The sequence below is a fragment of the Panthera onca genome, chromosome A1 (assembly GCF_046562875.1).
Source record: "Panthera onca isolate mPanOnc1 chromosome A1, mPanOnc1 haplotype 2, whole genome shotgun sequence".
Taxonomy (NCBI): domain Eukaryota; kingdom Metazoa; phylum Chordata; class Mammalia; order Carnivora; family Felidae; genus Panthera; species Panthera onca.
In genome coordinates, this window is record NC_138339.1 from 99,315,846 (window position 1) to 99,336,896 (window position 21,051).

General features: G+C 37.9%; 1 long non-coding RNA gene across 2 annotated transcripts in view; it reads right to left on the reverse strand.

Annotated features, from left to right (window-relative positions):
- Window positions 1–286: 286 nt before the first annotated feature.
- Window positions 287–21,051, reverse strand: part of LOC132682410 (uncharacterized) — a 42,069-nt gene continuing 21,304 nt past the window's right edge. For both annotated transcript variants that reach the window (XR_013556397.1, XR_013556396.1), the window contains exons 3-4: window positions 13,255–13,320; window positions 287–463 (exon numbers count right to left, since the gene is read on the reverse strand). This is a non-coding gene — a long non-coding RNA (uncharacterized LOC132682410). The remainder of the gene's footprint in view (window positions 464–13,254; window positions 13,321–21,051) is intronic.

Sequence of the window (21,051 nt, forward strand, 5' to 3'; positions counted from 1 at the left end):
TTCACATAAAATACCTTCATCCTTGAAATTTTTTACTGATGTCATTTCATCCTTCAAGGTAAAATTTTTCCTTCTGGATTAAGTTGTTACTACAAGTATTATTAGTATATACTTTACCAAAAGCAACATAAATGTATTGCAAATTTTAAATAAATTTTTAAAATTAGAAATGATTTTGTTAATTGAATGGATGAGGATTTTTCATTTCATTTCATGTTTTGGTGGGTAATTATTTATTGCTATAATGAGATTGGGTTTGGTACCAATTCTAATGTTTTTTGGGAACTCTGGGAATCTTTATTCATATATATAAATAGACAGTATTGGAGCATAATTTGCTATAAAATGTCACTCAACTCTTTGAACTTCTTCCACTTTACATGCCAAAACCACACAGTAGCATATCTCCAAGTACTATTTCTGTGATCCATCAGCTGACAACTCAATTAGATCTTCTCCAATTCTGTTGAAAGCAAAGAAATGGAAATCATCCTGAATTGTGAAGAGATTTGTTACCCATCATTAGAAATACCAATTTCTCAATTTCTGGGAATATATCAAAAAAGCTCTGCCAGTGGGGTGCCTTGGTGGCTCAGTCAGTTAAACAACTGATTTCAGCTCAGGTCATGATCCCAGGGTCCTGGTATTGAGCCCCACATGGGGTTCGATGCTGAGCATGGAGACTGCTTGAGATTCTCTCTCTCTCCCTCTGTCCCTCTCCCCCCACTCACACTGCTTGCTCTCTCTCTCTCAAAAAAAAAAAAAAAAAAAAGGCTTTGCCCAAACTGATCAAATACCTATGAGTTATACCTCATACTCTTGCATTAAGAGGCATCTTCTGTAGCATAATATACTCTTACCACGTTGGGAAAACTAAGATATTGTTAATTATATTCAATAATGTTAACATACTTTCAATAAATTGAGGTAAATCCATAGCTTGTAGGTTTTTTTAAAAAGGTATTAATAGAGACACCTGGGTTGGCTCAGTCAGTTAAGCATCAGATCATAAACTCATGGTTCTGTGGAATCAAGCCCCACATAGGGCTCTGCGCTGACAGCACAGAGCTTGCTTGTGATTCTCTCTCTCTCCCTCTCTTTCTGTCCCTCCCCCACTCTCTTTCTCTTTCAAAATAAATAAACATTACAAAATAATAATAAAAAGGTATTAACAAAAGTATATTGAAAAAACACATCAATAACCTAATTAGCAACATTATCCCTCGTTGTCAAATCAATAACCAGACAGAATTCTGACTCCATTTTTCATTTCAAATAACCCTGCCATGTGAATTCCCATTGTAAATATTTAGACAGATAAGGCATAGAGTCCTGCCTGAGTCTGTCATCTGGATATGAGAGACACATAGACAGCATCTACTCCAGGAGCCAATATGGCTTTTGGTGTGATTCTTATTAATCTGAAAATGAATTATATTCATTGTACTATGCAAGTGTATGACATTTATTGAAAACTTGTAGAAATAGTCATTTGCAATAAAACATTTACATAATTGTTATTGACATCTGTTTATATTCAATTAGAATTGTTTAATGATTCAGCTGATGGCATAGCTACAGAATATGATCAAATAGAAAATCTTAGATCCAGTCTTTTTATGGTGGGAAAGGAAAATGGATGAGAGTCAGCTGGAGCAACCATTCTCAGCTACATGCAAAATGCTGCAGTGGATCCTTGAGGATCAAGAGCAGGATAATTTTTCGTTACCTCAATCCAATTTAATTCACTCACAAAATACAGCTGGTTTTCACAGTATGGTGTCAGTATCATGTGCAAAATAAGCCATGGTCTATGTCCTAGGAAAACTTATATTTTTACTGATGAAACAATGCATATTCTTACCCATATGACATATAAAAGCTAAAAAAAAAAATTACAGAATACATTCCTTCAAAACACAAAAGGGGAAACTGTGAACTGGTGTAGTCAGAACATGTTTCAAGGATCTTGCATGGAAGGATAGCACAGATGGAAAGCCAACATTCCAGATACAGGGAAGAGTATAAGGAAAGACTCAGAGGTGATTCAAGGATCAGAAAAGAAGCCAACCAGAGTAGCATGGTGGCTTTGAACTGGGGAACAATGTAAGAAAAAACTCGGACTGTAAAGAGCCTGAAAGGAACCCATAAAGACTGAGGCTGGATTTTATAGGTAATGGAGAGGCTGTTGCACAAAGGAAAGAACACAAAATAGCTTATGGATATGGGGGAGTAAAAGAGGAGAGAGGAAAGACTACTAAGAACGTACTGCAATAAGGCAGGTATCAGGTGGTAACAGTGATGGTAGGGGTAATGGTACTAAAGGGCACTAAACTCTAACTTGACTTCTAGTCCCAGCTCTTCACTAACTGGCTTAATGCTCTTGGATAAGACACTTGCCTTTGTAGCTTTGTTTCTTCCACTCTAAGGATCCCTTGGGATTAAATAAAGCATCTCTGAAGGCAACAGCACTCCAGTAAGTACGGACCAAATAGACAGAGAACTATGACCCTCCCTTCCATTCTGGCTTCAATCAAACCAGATATAATAGCAGTAGTAGTCGTTGTCGTTGCCGTTGTAGTAGTCGTAGCAGCAGGAGTAATATGAGGGCTTCTAGGTATCATTTGCAGAGAAGTTTATGCTACTTTGAAAGTTTTCAAAAAACTGAATTACAGGAGCCTCCTTCAAATTCATAAAATTCCGAGATGCTATGGAGGAGAGCAGCTTTATGAGAGAAGAGTTAGTGGGACTTGCTAACAGCACAGAGAAGTAAAGAGTGAGGAATTTCAAAGAAGACAGAATGGCTAGAAAACATGAAACAATAATGAGCGTAGGAGCAGGAATTGGTTCTTAGGAGGAAATGTTGAGTTTTCCCTAGAGTTTGAAGGAATAAACTAGTATGAAAGTTTGTGTTTTCTCTTCATTGTTTTCTGAGCCTTTCAAAAATAGGTCTGCAACATCCCAAAAGAGAATAATTGCACTCAAACATAATTTAACATATGATATATGATACCTTTATCATTAATTAGAAATCGTATCCATAAAATCTCCAATTAAAGATAACTTTAAAAAAATTTTTTGTTAATTTTTCAAAAGGCAAAATGTTTTTGTTCAGTGATATAGGCATTTGCAGCAAACCTTTAGGGCTTAAATTATTGGCTTGAATTTTCTGTTTCCCATATGTATACCAAGCCACAAACTCAAGAGGTATTTTTCTCCTAAGGTATTTCTCTTAACATAAAAGGAATATTAATTTAATATATCATCTTTCAAAATGGTATCTTCGCCCTGGGTTGTCCATACGAGATTCTTGATGGTATATTTGAGAATGCTTTGAACGAGTGAAACTATAATCCTTCCATATGTAAAGTCAGCATGTACTTTAAATTTTCTCTCACAATTACAGTATCACATGCAACTGGGAACAAAAGCTACAGGGAACAGAGTGTAATGGATCGTGATGACTGTTTTAGAACAGCTTGAACCTCCTTATAGCCTACGAGAAGGCTATGTGAGCTGAATTCAGAAGAAGTGCTGAAAATGGCTTTTACTGCACACTGCACTGTTTCAGGGGCAAATTTGCTTTTTTATGCCTTAGAACCATAGGACTCTCAAGTAAAAGTTCTTGTGCCAATGAAAAGAAGGCTATCCCCCATGTCCTTCCATTATGAGTATTTCTTCTTACTACAAAGCACACAGATAATCACACATGGAATGATTTCCAGACTACCAATACATTTTGTTCCAATTGCTTTTGCCACTAATGCAACCAATTGCCTCCTTCTCTCATTTTAATGTGTTATGGTTCTTGTCTCTGGTGAATGGAAGCAGCACTACCACAGCAAACCCGCTGGATTTTCACGTTTTGAGGCAAAAGAGAGGTCAATGAGAGAGTTTTTAACTAATTGTCTCCATCTTCTCAATTTAACATACTTCTGTTTGAAGTAATTATAACAAGAACAGAAATGAGGGAAGGAGAGAAATGTACCACACTTCCATTATATTCTAGCTTTTAATATCCTCAAGGAGTAATGCCTCTGTCCTATCTCCCTGGAAGAAACTCTCATCGAGTACAGGGCCACTTTTGCGGAGATTAAATTTTTCAAGCTGTGCTCAGCTTCAGCAGATTCTTAGTGAACAGAAGCCTCTCACAGCCTGGAAAATCATGTCCCTCCAGCGGGGCTGGGATGATATCCTTCCATCCCCTACTGACAGACTACAAGTAAATGTATTTGGGGAAGACTGATGACCAAGGAGACTTGCCATTTTGTAATGTTCTGCCACTGAGGTGATCTCCCCATCCCTAACCTCCGACTGGAACCAGACATGCTTCGGTGGAACCTTTCATTAGGAGAGAATGCTATTATTGATATGGCACCTTAGTTGCTTGAGAATCATGACATAGAGAAATATAGCTACCCATCAAGCAAATGAGTCCATTATGTGGTCCCTAGGAAAACCCCAGAAAACTCTCCTTGTTACTCCCATTTCTCTTCATTCAAATCCTCCCAGGCAGAACCCTCACACTCCCATTTTCTTTCCCCTGTGTTGTGACTCTCCCAACCATTTCTGATAGAAAGACTCAAGCAGACATTTACTGGTGCAGAACGAGCAGGCCAGCCCTCTCTGCAGTGCACCTCACTGCATTGGGAGTGCGCTCCCCATGACTCAGAATGAATCAGACAGAGAGTGAAAAAACAACAGACCCAAAAGGCAGCTTCAGAACTACATGGCGGCCTGTGATCTGGAGAAGGAAGGCTGCACTGCTGATCACAGTTACCCCAGAACCAGCTGTCCCGCCTGCTGCATTCTTCAAAGAACAGGAAGAACATGGTGCAGACTTGTCTTCCCAAGGAAATCAAAACATTCTCTTGTTTAAACACACTGTGGTGGAATACAACATTTCTCTCTGATCTCCCAAGCTATGTTGTATCAAAATCAGAGCTACAGGTCAAAATCTTCTTTGCATGCTCATTTTTTAACTGCCTCAATTTTCTGCCCTTTGTATGAAAACTTTATATATGCTTAAATACAGAATATAAGATAAGTGTTTGTATTTCAAAATATTGGGTTTGGGGTTGTGCCTGCTTTCTTTTTCATTATTTCTAACTGAAATACAGGAAGCCCCTCAGTAGAACTAGCTGGCAAATTTGCTTAGATGTAGCAGCAGCCAATTTATGCTGACCTAGACCTATTCTTTCTACTTGCTACTGGAACTTTCCTTTGTCCCATCCTCCCCTCTTCCTTCCTCACGTTGTTCCCACTGCTGCCTGGACCCTCACCCACCTTCTCATTCCCACCATGCCTCATTTCATGCCTCACTTTTGACCTTACTCCACACCTACAGAGTTATGAATGTTGTAACAGGAGGACAAGCTGTCAAGGCAAGACCAGGGAGCTCAGGGCAAGCAAAACTTCTCTGAACACTCCTTGATTTTACCACATCCCAGTGCAATCTCAGAGAGAAAAGAGAAAACCCCAACCTTTGCAGCTCCTCCTCGCCTAGCCCCTTGGACCCTTGCCTCAAAGCTGGCTGGAATAAGATGGCTTCCCACCCCCAGAGGCCCCACCCTGTGCACCCTGGCACAATGTAAACCCCTTGGAAAAGGACAGGAATAACACCAGTTAAATTGAGATTAAGGTCTTGCCATCTGGCAGAATGAAGCCTCAAAATACAAATTTACTTCAATTAGTTTTCTCACACACCTGAGTTTATGGCCTGAGAATCATACCCGGTGCACTAGAAAGAGAAGAATGCTAAATTAAAAAAATTTTTTTTAAATGTTTTATTTATTTTTGAGACAGAGAGAAACAGAGCATGATCAGGAGAGGGGCAGAGAGAGAAGGAGACACAGAATCTGAAGCAGGCTCCAGGCTCTAAGCTGTCAGCACAGAGCCCGACGCGGGGCTCGAACTCACGGGCAGTGAGATCATGACCTGAGCCGAAGTCAGCCGCTCAACCGACTGAGGCACCCAGGTGCCCCAAGAATGCTTTCTTAACATAAGAGGAATTACTCTAATAGCCAACAAAATAACTTACAGCAAGAAAATAGAGGCATTCTCATTCAAAATAAAGCTCAAAACGAGAAAATATACTATCATTCTTCTGTTGAACTCAATTTGAAAAGGAAAGAAATTGGGGCGCCTGGGTGGTTCAGTCAGTTTAAGCGTCCAACTTCGGCTCAGGTCATGATCTGGTGGTCTGTGAGTTCGACCCTGCATTGGGCTCTATGCTGACAGCTCAGAGCCTGGAGCCTGTGTCGGATACTGTGTCTCCCTCTCTCTCTGCCCCTTCCCCCTCATGCTCTGTCTCTCTGTCTCTCTCAAGAATAAATAAACATTAAAAAAAAATTTTTAAGGAAAGAAATTGAGAGCAAAAATAGCAATTTAACTACTGGAAATAAGGACACAAGACCATCATTACTTGTAGCCCATATGAGAATCAACTGAAAAGCTCTTACATTTGTTCTTTTTGGCAAATAATCAGATAAATTTAAATAAGATAAATAAACACTTTCAAAGTCTTGCCTACACAGCATCAATACCAAAAAGATATAATGGGAAACAAACCAAGTCTATGCAAAACAACAGTATAAACTATAAAATACCTAAGAATAAAACTAACCAAAAAGAGTGTGATTGATATGAAAAAAATTAGAATTTTGTTGAAAGATATAAAAGATTTACATAAAAGGAGAGACATTTTACATATAAGAACGGAAACATCAAATACTACTAATGGTAATAAATGGTATCATTTATTAAGAGGCATAGAATAATGGGAGTTAGTAATTCTTAGTTATTTTAATTAACGAGCACCTACTAACATGTCAAGGACCATTCAAGGTGTTTTACATTCTGTTTTCACTTCATTTCATCTTTCCAAACTATGTGTCAAGTATCACTATTCCCATGTTACAGATAATGTATGTCATATTACAAAATATGTACTTTAGGGGCGCCTGGGTGGCTCAGTCAGTTGGGCATCTGACTTTGACTCAGGTCATGATCTCACAGCTTGTGGGTTCGAGCCCCACGTTGGGCTCTGTGCTGACAGCTCAGAGCCTGGAGCCTGCTTCGGATTCTGTGTCTCCCTCTCTTTCTCTGCCCCTCCCCCTCTCATGCTATGTCCCTCTCTCTCTCTCTCTCTCTCTCTCTCTCTCTCAAAAAATAAACATTAAAAAATTTTTTTCAAAAATATGTACTTTAACCACTTTAAAAAAATGTTAACGTTTATTTTTGAGAGGGAGAGAGAGAGAGAGAGAGAGAGAGAGAGCATGAGCAGGGGAGGGGCAGAGAAAGAGGGAGACACAGAATCTGAAGCAGGATCCAGGTTCTGAGCTGTCAGTACAGAGCCCGATGCGGGGCTTGAACTCACAAACCGTGAGATCATGACCTGAGCCAAAGTTGAACGCTTAACCCAGGTGCCCCTAACCATTTAATATATTATAGCTATTACAATTTAGCTTTAATGAAATGCCTACATAAATTCCCTGGAATTTTTTTAACATGATAAATTACTCTGAATTTTTTTTGAAGAAAGGTGTGAAGGAAAAGCCAAAAATTTCAAAGAGTAACGCCAAAGAAGAGTGAAGAGAGAAATTTTCAAAGAAACAGACCCTACAAGTTTTTAATATTTGGTCAAGGAAGCATCACAAACCAGTGGAAAAATCAATGGTTGTATTTTAAATGACACTAAGAATACTGACTAGTCCAGGGGGAAGAAAAAGATCCCTTGCTTCGTGTCACACATCACACTAAGTTCCACAAGTTTTAAAGAATTAATTTAAAAATACACACACATCAACATCATAAACTAGAAGAAACTATACAGGGATAGACTGAGCATAAAAGCAAAAGAAATTATAATGAAAAAGTTCAACAAATTTAACTGTATAATATAAATTTCTATACTTTATGAATAAAACATGAAAGTAAAAACACTGGGGGAAATATTTGCAATGAATATGACAAAGGGTTAATGTATTAGCATTTAAAGAAATTCTTTTGGTTGATTTTTTTTAAAGACAAAAATCTCAATAGAAATATGAGCAAAGAGTATAAATAGGCAATTTGCAAACGAATTATTCAGATTTTCTATTTCTACTTATGTTAGACACAGATGTCAGTTTGGTACATTGTGTTTACTATGAATTATATTATTTCATTTATTTTTTAATTCATGGGAATGAATTTTTACAATATTCTCTTATATTCTTTTTATGTCTATAGGATCCAAAGTGACGTCCCATTTTTAATTCCTGATATTGGTAATTTGTAGCTTCTCTCTTTTTCTTGGTCAATCTTTCTGGCACAGACCAACTTTCATTTACGTTGATCTTTTCTACTGTATGTTTGTTCTATTCCATTAATTTCTGCCTTTAACTTTATTATATCTTTCTTTTTCCTTTGTTTGGGTTTACTTTGCTGTCCTTCTTCCAACTTCCTGAGGTAGATGTTTAGATCATTGATTTTCACCTTTTCTTGTCTTCTAACATATGCATTACGGATTATAATTTCCTTCTAACCAAGGCTGCATTCCTAAACATATAAAGTAATTATAGTGATTTGCCTAAATATGAAGCTAAACTCAGTTAACTAAGTGAATTAATTTTTTAAAAGCAATGATAATGGGAAGATGGTGGCAAAGGACATAACACATTTGGTTGAAGACAAAAATGGCAAGAGTACAGACTGGCCATAAAAGAGCCATGATTTCAGGAAAACAAAATAAGAAGATAATGAGAAAATTTCTCCTAAATGTGTCTTTATTTCTCCATTAAGGAAAGTGGTCTCACAGCAGATGCTCCATCCTCTTTTACCTGAACGCATGTTCATTTCTCCCAAAGCAGTGAGGTTACCATACACGATCCTTGAGGTAGCAGGCATTAGAAGAATAGGTTGTAAAATCATTGACCAGAGTTCAATAACTGAGGAAAAGAGAGGAGCATTCCTACTGATATACTGAAAATTTTTACTGTAATTAATAAAGTACAGAGGAATAGAGAAAGACCATAATAACTGAAAGAGGTTCAAATCTACCAGTAAAACTATCTATTCGTTGGAACAGAACTCTACCAAGCCACACACACACACACACACACACACACACACACCACATGCACACACGCATACACACATGCACACAAGCATGCACACCACAAAGTTTTCAATAAAAGGGAAACACTAAGCTTGAAACTATAATGTCAGAGTTCTCTCTACTTTCTCAAGCTGTCTGATAATAGAGTACCCCAAGGCTCCTTCCTGCCTCTGCTTCTCTTCTTGATTTATATTCCTGCCCTAGATGAGCTTATCCAGTCTCCTGGCTTTAAATTCATTTCCTGAATGTATATCTCATTCAGAATTCTCTCTCAAACTCCAGACTTGTATACATAAGTGTATAAAATAGATATCTCCAATTTAGGATATCCACAACTGAATTCATCTCCTCTAAAATCTGCTCTATATGCAGCCTTTTTCATCCCAGCTAATGGAAATGCTATCGTTTTTCTTTTCATTTAAAGTAATTTTAGGCTCAAAGAGAATTTTCAAAAATAGTATAGAGTTCCTGAGAACCCTTTCCCAGCTTGCCCCCAAAATAACATCTTACATAACCATAGTATAATTACAACAACCAGGGAATTACGATCAGTGTGATACTATTAAATACAAGTAAGTACAGACTTAGTTGTATTTCACCAGTTTTAACACGCATGCTTCTTCCTCTTTGGTACATTGTTCTGTGAGATGTTATCACATGTTTAGATTTTTGTAACCAGCAGTAGATACAATCAGTATTTACAGCTGTTCCATTACCCCAAAGAAATTCCCTCATGCTACCCATTTATAGCCATGCCCTCCTCATTCCATCCCTAACCCCTGGCAACCATGGATTCCTTCCCCTTGCTATAATTTTATCATATCAAGAATATTATATAAATGGAATCATATCGTGTGTAACCTTTTGAGATTGGCTGTCTCACTTAGCATAATATAACACCCTTGACATCATCCCTCCAAGTTGTCACATGCATTTTCCTCTTTTTCTTTTTTCTGCAAAGCAACACTCACTTATATAGAAATGCTACAGCTTGTTTACTCATTCACTTATTGAAGGACAAGATATTTGGCTTATTTGCCATTTTTATGGGAGTATCTGTTCACATCTTTTTCTCATTTTCAAACTTGTTTTCCTATTGTTAACTTTAAATTGTGTGTGTGTGTGTGTGTGTGTATACACATAAATATATATCCCATGGGCTATGTAATCTACAAATAATTTTCCCATACTGTCACTTTATTTTTATTCTCTAGATGGTGTCTTTCACAGAGCAAAATTTTTAATTTTGATGAAGTCCAATATATTTAAATTTTATATTACGAATCATGCCTTTGGTGTCATGAACTCTCTGCCTACCCATAGGTCATGAAGATTTTCTCCTATGTTTTCTTCTAAAAGTTTATCATTTTATACTTAGATCTATGGTAAATTTTGAGTTAATTTCCATATATGAGATACATTATCTTTACAGGTACTCAGACCAAACATTTTGAAGTTCCCTTTGACTTCTCTCTCTGACACTCCATATCAGAACCAAGTTCTGTGGATTCCCTCTTCTCGCCAGTTCCACATCTGGCCCAACCGTCTGTTATCTTTCATCAGATTACTGCACAAGTCTCTTAATTAATTTCCATTTTCTTTCCTTGTCCTGTATAGTCTATCCTCAATACAGCAATAAAAATGACCTTTTTAAAGCATAAGAGAAGTCAAGTCCCTCTTCTGCTAAAACTCCTCCAGCAGTTACTATTTCTCTACATGATCTGTTCCCTCCCTTCCTTCTCTGACCACATATCCCAAAACTTCACCATTCGATACCTCCACTCCTTTCTCATTGGCTTCCTTATGCTATTTTGACCGTGTCACGCATACTCCCGTATTTCTACGGCTGTTCCCTTGTTTGAAATGCTCCTTTATTAGCTAGCCACAAGCTTGCTTGGGATTCTCTCTCCCCTCTCTCTCTGTCCCTCCTCTGTGCTCTTTCTCTCTCAAAATAAATAAATAAACATTAAAAAAAGAAGAAGATGTGGTATGTACATACAATGGAATAATATTCAGCCATAAAAAAGAATGGAATCTTGCCATTTGCAATGACATGGATGGAGCTAAAGAATATTAAGCTAAGTGAAGCAAGTCAGTCAGAGAAAGACAAATACCATATTATTTTACTCTTTGTGGAATTTAAGAAACAAATGAGCAAAGGGCGGGGTGGGGGGGGGGGGAAGGGAGAGAAAAAGACACCAACCAAGAAAAAGACTCTTAACTACAGGGAACAAACTGATGGTTACCAGAGGGGAGATGGGTGGGGGATGGGTGAAATAGGTAAAGGGAATTAAGGAGTGCACTCGTAATGTACACTGAGTGATACACTGAATCACTATATTGTACACCTGAAACCAATATATCACTGTATGTTAACTATATTGGGATTCAAATTTAAAAATAAAAAAAACTTTATCAATATTACCTTTGCAATGAGGTCTATCCTGATCAGTCTAAAATTTCCACCTGCTACTGGACACTTCGAGCACTCCCAATCGCCCTTACCTTGCTGTACTTCCGTACATTTCCACAGCACTTATCATCTCCTAATGTATCTCCTAACTTACCTATTTATAATATCTATTGTCTGATTGTCTATCACTACCCTGCTAGAAAACATCCTCTGTGCAGACAGAGCTCCTTGTTTTGTTCACAGACACACCCCATACACTTAGAACTGCCTAGCAATAATATGCACTCAAGAAGGCTTTTTTTTTTTAAGTGATAGAATAATAGCATTTCTTAAATCAGTGATTCTCAAAGTATGGTCTGCTATCCCTTGGCAGTTCCCAATTCCTTTCAAGGAATCCACAAGGTCAAATTATTTTCATAATAATATTAAGATGATAAGTGCATTTTCCACTGGATTGACCTTTGTGTTGATGGCACAAAAGCAATGTGGGTAAAACTGCTGGCACCTTAGCACCAATCAAAGCAGTGGCACCAAACTATTCTTTTAGTCATTGAATTCTTCACTGCCATGTGCTTGCAGTTAAAAAATAAGCCAGTGTCACATAAAGAATGCCCTGATAAAGCACTAAAAATTGTTAGTTCTCAACTCCTGAGTACACTCCTTTTTAGTGTACTTTTTAACGTTTTTAACATTTATTCATTTTTGAGAGAGAGAGAGAGAGCGTGTGAGTGAGTGGGGGAGGGGCAGAGAAAGGGAAACACACAATCTGAAGCAGACTCCAGGCTCTGAGCTGTCAGCAGAGAGATTGACATGGGACTCGAACTCACGGACCATGAGATCATGACCTGAGCCGAAGTCAGACGCTCAACTGACTGAGGAACCCAGGCGCCCCTGTACTAGACACTTTTCTGATAGAACACCATGCTGTCTTAAAAAAAACACTGGCAAAATATGGTTATTCATATTTGGGTATTAATGGACATCGTCACTTCACATTCTAGTTACTTTAGGAAAAGAACACAGTAATTGTTGCCAATTACAAACTCTAACCTTTCAATATAAATTAGAATATTGGAAACTCATAACCTGCACCATGTGCATGTAAGCATCCCAATGCTTAGATTTTCCTGATCTAACTTCTAATATGGTGAATGTAAAGAGATATAACCCAAATAAACAAAAGCTTTTTTAATTTTTTCAATAATTTTTAAGAGTTTAAGTGGTTCTGAAAACAAATTTTGAGAAGAGATGATTTGTCTCAATCACTGTGTGACCCTCCTTGCTTTTCACAACCCTAGCTGCTTCCATGAATATGTTACATGGCAGAACTCACACAGCTCTGAACTTCTGAATGAAGAAGCCTCATAATAATTATAAATTATTCATTTTTGCTGTACAGCTATGGGTCGCTTTTTTGGTAACTCACCTATAGCTAAGATCATTGCTTGGTGGCAATGAGAAATCTTGGTGACTAGGAGAAAACAAGGATTTGCCACAAGACTCACCATCCCATAATGAACCTTTGAGGTTTCCAAGGCCAGACATCAACTGAAATTTCATGGTTTTCCTACAAATTCTCAAAGGAATTACAAGTACTATTTGATTTACTGGATAGTGTAAATATTGCACACGAAGAAATGCTTTTTGTGTTTGGGATTCACTTCACAATATAATCCCCTAACCCTGGACATAAAGTTGGACATAGGAACTGAATTATAAAAGAATAGATATATTTACTCACCAGCTTTCACAAACTTATTGGAACTAGGTGCTAGGAGAACAAAATATTCAGGAGAAATTTTCTCTTCTGCAAGTAAACATAAATATTAGCTATTTTTTTTCCTGAGGGGTGTTGTAATCCAAGAGCCATTGAAAACTTCTGTCATAATTTCACACAAATTCTGGTCTCAAAAAACATTTTGCTAATTGATATTAAATCGTTTGTATTGTATTTTAGGAGATTTTCCATCATCAAGCTAATTTCTCAAAAATTTTTCCTGATGCATTTTCTCATTTTCATTTTCTTGCCAGTTCTGAGTAAGTGTTTTAGTCAGAACTCCTTCTACAGCAGGTGCTAGAAACCTATGTCAAACTAAACTGAAGAGGAAGAGAGAGAAGAGGAAAAGGAATTAGCTCACAGAAAAACAGAAGGCCCAGAGTTAAGATAGCTGAGAAGAAGGGGGATCCTGGGCTTTCCTCATCTCTCAAACACAGCTGTACTGAGGTCAGATTACTTGGAACCCCCAGAAAATAGATCTATGGAGAGACAGAAGGATCTCCACAGATGGAGGGAGATAGCTTGGCAGGTGGGAAGTGCATGGATGTGAATTGGGGGAGAGAAAAATGGCCAAGCCACAGAGGGGAAGGGAATCCTTCCTGTGGAGAAACAACAGGGAGAGAAAGAGAAGAGCTGAGAAGGTGCAGCATCAAGTTAGCACAAGAGGAAAACCTCTCTGGACCACAGATTGGGGCATGAGAAGTACTGAATGTCCCAGTTATTTTTTGCAAACAGCTTCTGGAGCTCAAACTCTGAGGTTTTGGAAGTGTGTGACTTTCTCTGGAGTGGAGTTGTTGCCTATGCTCCCGGGGAGGAGAGAGCTGGCCCAGAGTGCAGAGCATGATGTAGAGATCTCCAGGGTGCACTGGTCCCCTTCCTGGAATACTTTTGGGAGAGTGCTTATTGCCTCCCCAGGGACAAAAGACGCGGCAGGTACCAGTCAAAGGCCTTTCATCACCAGGGTAGAGAGGCTCTACTCCAGAGGAGGGGAGAAGATCTGTGCCATGCAGCGTCCTTTAATACTTTGCGTTTTGAATCCCAGCTGTGTGCGCAAGATGGTTGTGGTGCAGGATAAGGTGACTGCCCTCACTATACCGTGAGGGCTGCTTGTGAATAACGGGGATTGGGATCCCCAGCCAGGACAAGAGATTGGAGTGGCGCCATTTTCCCCCCAACACCAACAAGGTGGGACTTCATAGAGCAACACAGAAGCCCCCAGTGGAGGCGGGACCCACTTAGACCAAATCCCACCACTCTGTGCCCAGCAACTGCTTATTTACTGAGGCAAGAATGACTCAGTGCCAATGCAGCTGGCCTTTCTCCAGACTAGCATAGCCACTACCCGCCAAGCAACCAACAGACAACTTTTTTTTCCTGCTTCTTCTTTTTTAATTTCAAAATGAGGCTCATAGTTTCTGGTTTGTTTTCTGTCATTTCTATATATATATATATATATATATATATATATATATATATATACATATACATATATATATGCATATATACACCTATATATATATACATACATATGCATTTTATTCTTTTCTTTTTCCTTCTTTTCTCTTTTCTTCTGCTTTTTTTATCCTTTTTCTTTTCTTTTTCTTTGGAATTGGCCTTACAGTTTTTTTGATTCTCTGTGTGTTTGCTTTTTGTTCCCTTTCCTTTTCTGTTTTTATAGGATCAGGCTTCCTCCATCCCCACTTTTTTTTTTCTCAGAGTTACTTCAACAAACAAATCAAAGCATACCTAGTTAAAGGTCCAAACATTCCACCACTGTAAGCAAGGGGAAGCTCTGCAGAGGACTGACAAATGGGAAAGAGCAACCAAAACGCAACAGCAGAGTGCACACAGCATATCCCAGAAACAATTCCTGGAGTCCCAGGCCCTGGACAGTGTATGACCCCTTTTTAATATAGTAGTACTCTCAGGTGCAGGACACATAACAAGCTTTTAAAACACACAAAAGACAGAAACTTAGCCAAAAAAGACATGAGGGAAGAATTCTCTCCAAAGGAAAGGTCAAGAAGAAATTACAGCCAGGGATTATACCTGCTCAAAACAGATATAAGCAATATATCTGAAAAAGAATTTAGAACAACAGTCATAAGATTACTAGCTGGAATTGAAGAAAGCATAGAAGACACTAGAGAAACCCTTGTTGCAGGGATTAAAGACCTAAGAACCAGTCAGAATGAATTTAAAAATGCTACCATTGAGATGCAAAATAAACTAGATACAGTGACAATGAGGACTGAAGAAGCAGAGCAGAGAATAGGTGAAATAGAAGATAAAATCATGGAGAATAATGAAGCTGAAAAAGAGAGGGAAAGGAAGTTACTAGATCATGAAGGGAGACTTAGAGAACTAAGCGATTCCATGAAACGAAACAATACCCATATCATAGGAGTCCCAGAAGAAGAGCAAGAAAAATGGGTGGAAGGTTTATTTGAACCAATTATAGCTAAGAACTTCCCTAATCTGAGGGAGGAAACAGACATCCAAGTCCAAGAGGCACAGGGAACTCTCTTCAAAATCAACAAAAACAGGTCAACACCATGACATATCACAGTGAAACTTGCGAAATACAAAGATAAAGAGAGAATTCTGAAAGCAACTAGACCAGAGGTCCTTAACCTACAACGGTAGACTCATATGGGTAGTAGCAGACCTGTCCACTGAAACTTGGCAGGCCAGAAGGGAGTGGCAGGAAATATTCAATGTGTTGAAAAGGAAAAATATGCAGCCAAGAATCCTTTATCCAGCAAGGCTGCCATTCAGAATAGAAGGAGAGCTAAGGACTTTCCCAGACAAACAAAAACTAAAGGAGTTTGTGACCACTAAACCAGCCCTGCAAAAAATTTTAAGGGGGACTCTCTGAGTGGAGGGAAAAAAAAAAAAAAGAAGACCAAAGACTTCAAAGACTACAAAGGACCAGAAAACATCACCATAAACACCAAATCTACAACTAACACAATGGCAGTAAAGTCATATCTTTTGATAATTGCTCTGAATGTAAATAGACTAAATGCCCCAAGCAAAGGACATAGGATATCAGAATGGATTAAAAAAAAAAACAAAAAAAACAAGATTCATCTATAGGCTGCCTACAAGAGACTCATTTTAGGCCTCAGGACACCTGCAGATTGAAAGTGAGGGGATGGAGAACCATCTATCATGCTAACGAAGGTCAAAAGAAAGAGAGAGTACCATACTTACATTAAACAAACTAGATTTTAAAATAAAGAGAGTAATAAGAGATAAAGAAGGGCATTATATCCTATCCACTAAGAAGATCTAACAGTTGTAAATATTTATGCACCCAACTTGAAGGAACTCAAATATACAAAGCAATTGATCACAAACATAAAGAAACTCATTGATAATAATACCATAATAGTAGGAGACTTTAGTACTCCACTTACAACAATGGACACATCATCTAAACATAAAATCAACAAGGAAACAATGGCTTTGAGTGAAACATTGGACCATATAGACTTAACAGCTATATTTAGAACATTTCATCTTAAAACAGCAGAATACACATTCTCCTCAAGTGCACATGAAACATTCTCCAGAATAGATCACATACTGGGTCACAAATCAGCCTTCAACAGGTCAAGATCATACCATGCATATATTCAGATCACAATACTATAAAACTTGAAATCAACCACCAGAAAAAATTTGGAAAGCCTTCAAATACATGTAAGTTAAATAACATCCTACTAAAGAATGAATGGGTTAGCCAGAAAATTAAGGAAGAAATTAAAAAATACATGAAAGTAAATGAATAGAAAACACAACAGTCCAAACCCTTTGAGATGCAACAGAAAATCCCAAGAGGAAAGTACATTGCAATTCAGGCCTATCTCAAGAAGCAAGAAAGGCCCCAATACACAACCTAAACTTACTGCTAAGAGAGTGAAAAAAGGAGAAGCAAATAAAGCCTAAAACCAAGCAAAAGAAGAGAAATAATAAAGATTAGAGCAGAAATACACAATATAGAAAAAAATAGTGGAAAAGATCAATGAAACTAAAAGCTACTTTTTGAGAGAATAAAAAAAATTGACAAATACCTAACCAGACTTCTCAAAAAGACAAGAGAGAGGACCCAAATAGATAAAATCAGGAATGAAAGAGGAGAGATCACAATCAACACCACAGAAATGCAATTACTAGAGAATACTGTGAAAAATTATATGCCAACAAATTGGACAATCTAGAAGAAATGGACAAATTCCTAGATACTCACACACTATCAAAACTCAAACAGGAAGAAATAGAAAATTTGAACAGGCCCATAACCAGCAAAGAAATTGAATCAGTTATCAAAAATCTCCCAATGAATAAGAGTCCTGAACCAATTGGCTTCCCAGGGGAATTATACCAGACACTTAAAGAACAGTTAATACCTATTCTTCTCAAATGGTTCCAAAAAACAGAAGCGGAAGGAAAGCTTCCAAACTCATTCTATGAAGCCAGCATTACCTTGATTCCAAAATCAGACAAATATCCCACCAGAAAAGAGAATTACAGGCCAATATCCTTGATGAAACTGGATGCAAAAATTCTCAACAAAACACTAGCAAATCGAATTCAACAGGACACTGAAAGAATTATTCACCATGATCAAGTGGGATTTACTCCTGGGCTGCAGAGTTGGTTCAATATTCACAAATCAGTCAATATGATACACCACATTAATAAAATAAAGGATAAGAACCATATGATCCTTTCAATATACACAGAAAAGCATTTGACAAAATACAGCATCCTTTCTTGATAAAAACCCTCAAGAAAGTAGGGATGAGAAAGAACATATCTCAACATCATAAAAGTCATATATGAAAGGCCCACAGCTAATATCATCCTCAATGGGGAAAAACTGAGAGCTATCCCCATTAAGGTCAGTAACACAACAGAGATGTGCATTCTCACCACTGTTGTTCAACATAGTGTTGGAAGTCCTAGCTCAGAAATCAAACAACGAAACGAAATAAAACCCATCCAAATTGGCAAAGAAGTCAAACTTTCACTCTTTGCAGATGACATGATACTCAACATGGAAAACCTGAAAGACTCCACCAAAAAACTGCTAGAACTGATACGTGAATTCAGCAAAGTCATGGGATATAAAATCACTATACAGAAATCGGTTGCATTTCTATACACCAATAATGAAGCAACAGAAAGAGAAATCAAGGAATCGATCCCACTTATAATTGCACCAAAACCCATAAAATATCTAGGAATAAACCTAACCAAAAAGGTAAAAGATCTCTATGCTGAAAACTATGGAAAGCTTATGAAAGAAATTGAAGAAGACACAAAGAGATGGAAAAACATTCCATGCTCATTGATTGGAAGAACAAATATTATTAAAATGTTGATACAACCCAAAGCAATTTACGTATTCCATGCAATCCCTAAGAAAACAACACCGGCATTCCTCACAGAGCTAGAACAAACAATCCTAAAATTTGTATGGAACCAGAAAAGACCTTGAATAACCAAAGTAATTTTGAAAAAAGAAAACCAAAGCTGAAGGCATCACAATTCCAGACTTCAAGCTGCATTACAAAGCATAATCATTGAGACAATCTGGTACTAACAGAAAAACAGACACATAGATCAATGAAATAGAATAGCAAACCCAGAAATGGACCCACAAACGTATGGCCAACTGATCTTCAACAAACAAGGAAAGAGTATCCAATGGAAAAAAGATAGTCTTTTCAGCAAATGGTGCTGGGGAAACTGAACAGCAACATGCAAAAAAATGAACCTGGATCACTTTCTCACACCATGCACAAAAATAAATTCAAAATGGATAAAAGACCTAAATGTGGGACAGGAAACCATCAAAATCCTAGAGGAGAACACAGGCAACAACCTCTTTAACCTTGCAGCAGCAAGTTTCTTATTAAGCAGTTAATAAGCAGTTTCTTATTAAACATATCTCAGAAGGCAAGGGAAACAAAAGCAAAAATGAACTATTGGGGCATCATCAAAATACAAAGCTTTTGCACGGCAAAGGAAACAACCAACAAAACTAAAAGGCAACTATCAGAATGGGAAAAGATATTTGCAAATGACATATCGGAAAAGGTTTAGTATCCAAAATCTATAAAGAACTTCTCAAACTCAACACTGAAAAAACAAATAATCCAGTGAAGAAATGGGCAAAAGACATGACTACGCTTTTCCAAAGAAGACATCCAGATGGTTAACAGACACATGAAAAGATGCTTAGCATCACTCATCATCAGGGAAATACAAATCAAAACCACAATGAGATTACCTCACACCTGTCAGAATGGCTAAGATTAACAACACAAGAAACTACAGATGTTGAGGAAGATGTAGAGAAAGGGGAACCCTACTGCACTGTTGATGGGAATGTAAACTGGTGCAGCCACTCCTCAAAAAGTTAAAAACAGAACTACCCTATAACCCAGCAATTGTACTACTAGGTATTTACTCCAAGGATACAAAAGTGCTAATTTGAAGGGACACATGCATTCCAATGTTTACAGCAGCCCTATTGACAATAGCCAAAGTATGGAAAGAGCCCAAATGTCCATCGGCTGATGAATGAAAAAATAAGATGTGCTACATACATATATATATATGTAATGGAATACTACTTAGTGATTAAAAAAATCATGAAATTTTGCCATTTACAATAACATGGATGGAGCTAGAGTGTATGATGATAAGTGAAATAATTTGCCTGAGAAATAATTTGTAAGAGATAATAAAACAATTTGTCAGAAAAAGACAAATATCATATGATTTCACCCATATGTGGAATTTAAGAAACACAACAGATGAACATAGGGGAAGGGAAGGAAAAAGAAGAGAAAAACAGACAGGGAGGCAAACCCTAAGAGACTCTTAAATATACAGAACAAACTGAGGGTGGCTGGAGGGAAAGTGGATGGAAGGATGGGCTAAATGGGCAATGGGCATTAAGGACGGCACTTGTTGGATTGAGCACTGGGTGTTATATGTTAAGTGATGAATAACTGGGTTCTACTCCTGAAGCCAAGACTACACTGTATGTTAACTAACGTGAATTAAAATAAATAAAAAAAAAACCCACAAGGCCCTGATGTTGAGCTCAAGAACAGCCAGATGTAGGGACTAAAGTCTCCAGAACTTTTTGTCTCCACTACTTGCCTCTACTTGGCTGCATTCTGCATGGAATCTCTACCTAAGGGAGCCAAGATACTGACTTACAACCATGCATAGTCTTATGCTGTCAGATTAGCAAATGAGGCAGAAAGAGAATTTCATTCTCCCAGCATCCATAATATCTATGTCCCCACACAACACATACATAGGCTGGCCATGATTGGATCATGTTTCCACTCTGTGTGCTCAATCAAACACTGTACTAAGATTGGCCCAGCCCCAGCCACATGCTGCCTTAGTCAGGGTTCTCCAGAGAAAGAGAACCACTAGAATATGACATATATTATGTAATATATATGTGGAGATTCACTTTGAAGAATTACTTCACATGTCTACAGAGGCTGAGAAGTCCCATGACTTACTGTCTACAAGATGGACACCCAAGAAAGCTGTTGGTGTTGTTCTAGCCTCAGCTCACAGACCTAAGAACCATGGGAGTTGATTTCTCATCCAGAAATACCCTCAGAGACATACCTAGAAGTAGTGTTTAATCTGCGCACCTCTTGGCTCAGTCAAGTAGACACATAACATCAACACATATGCCAACCCTGTAAGGGTATG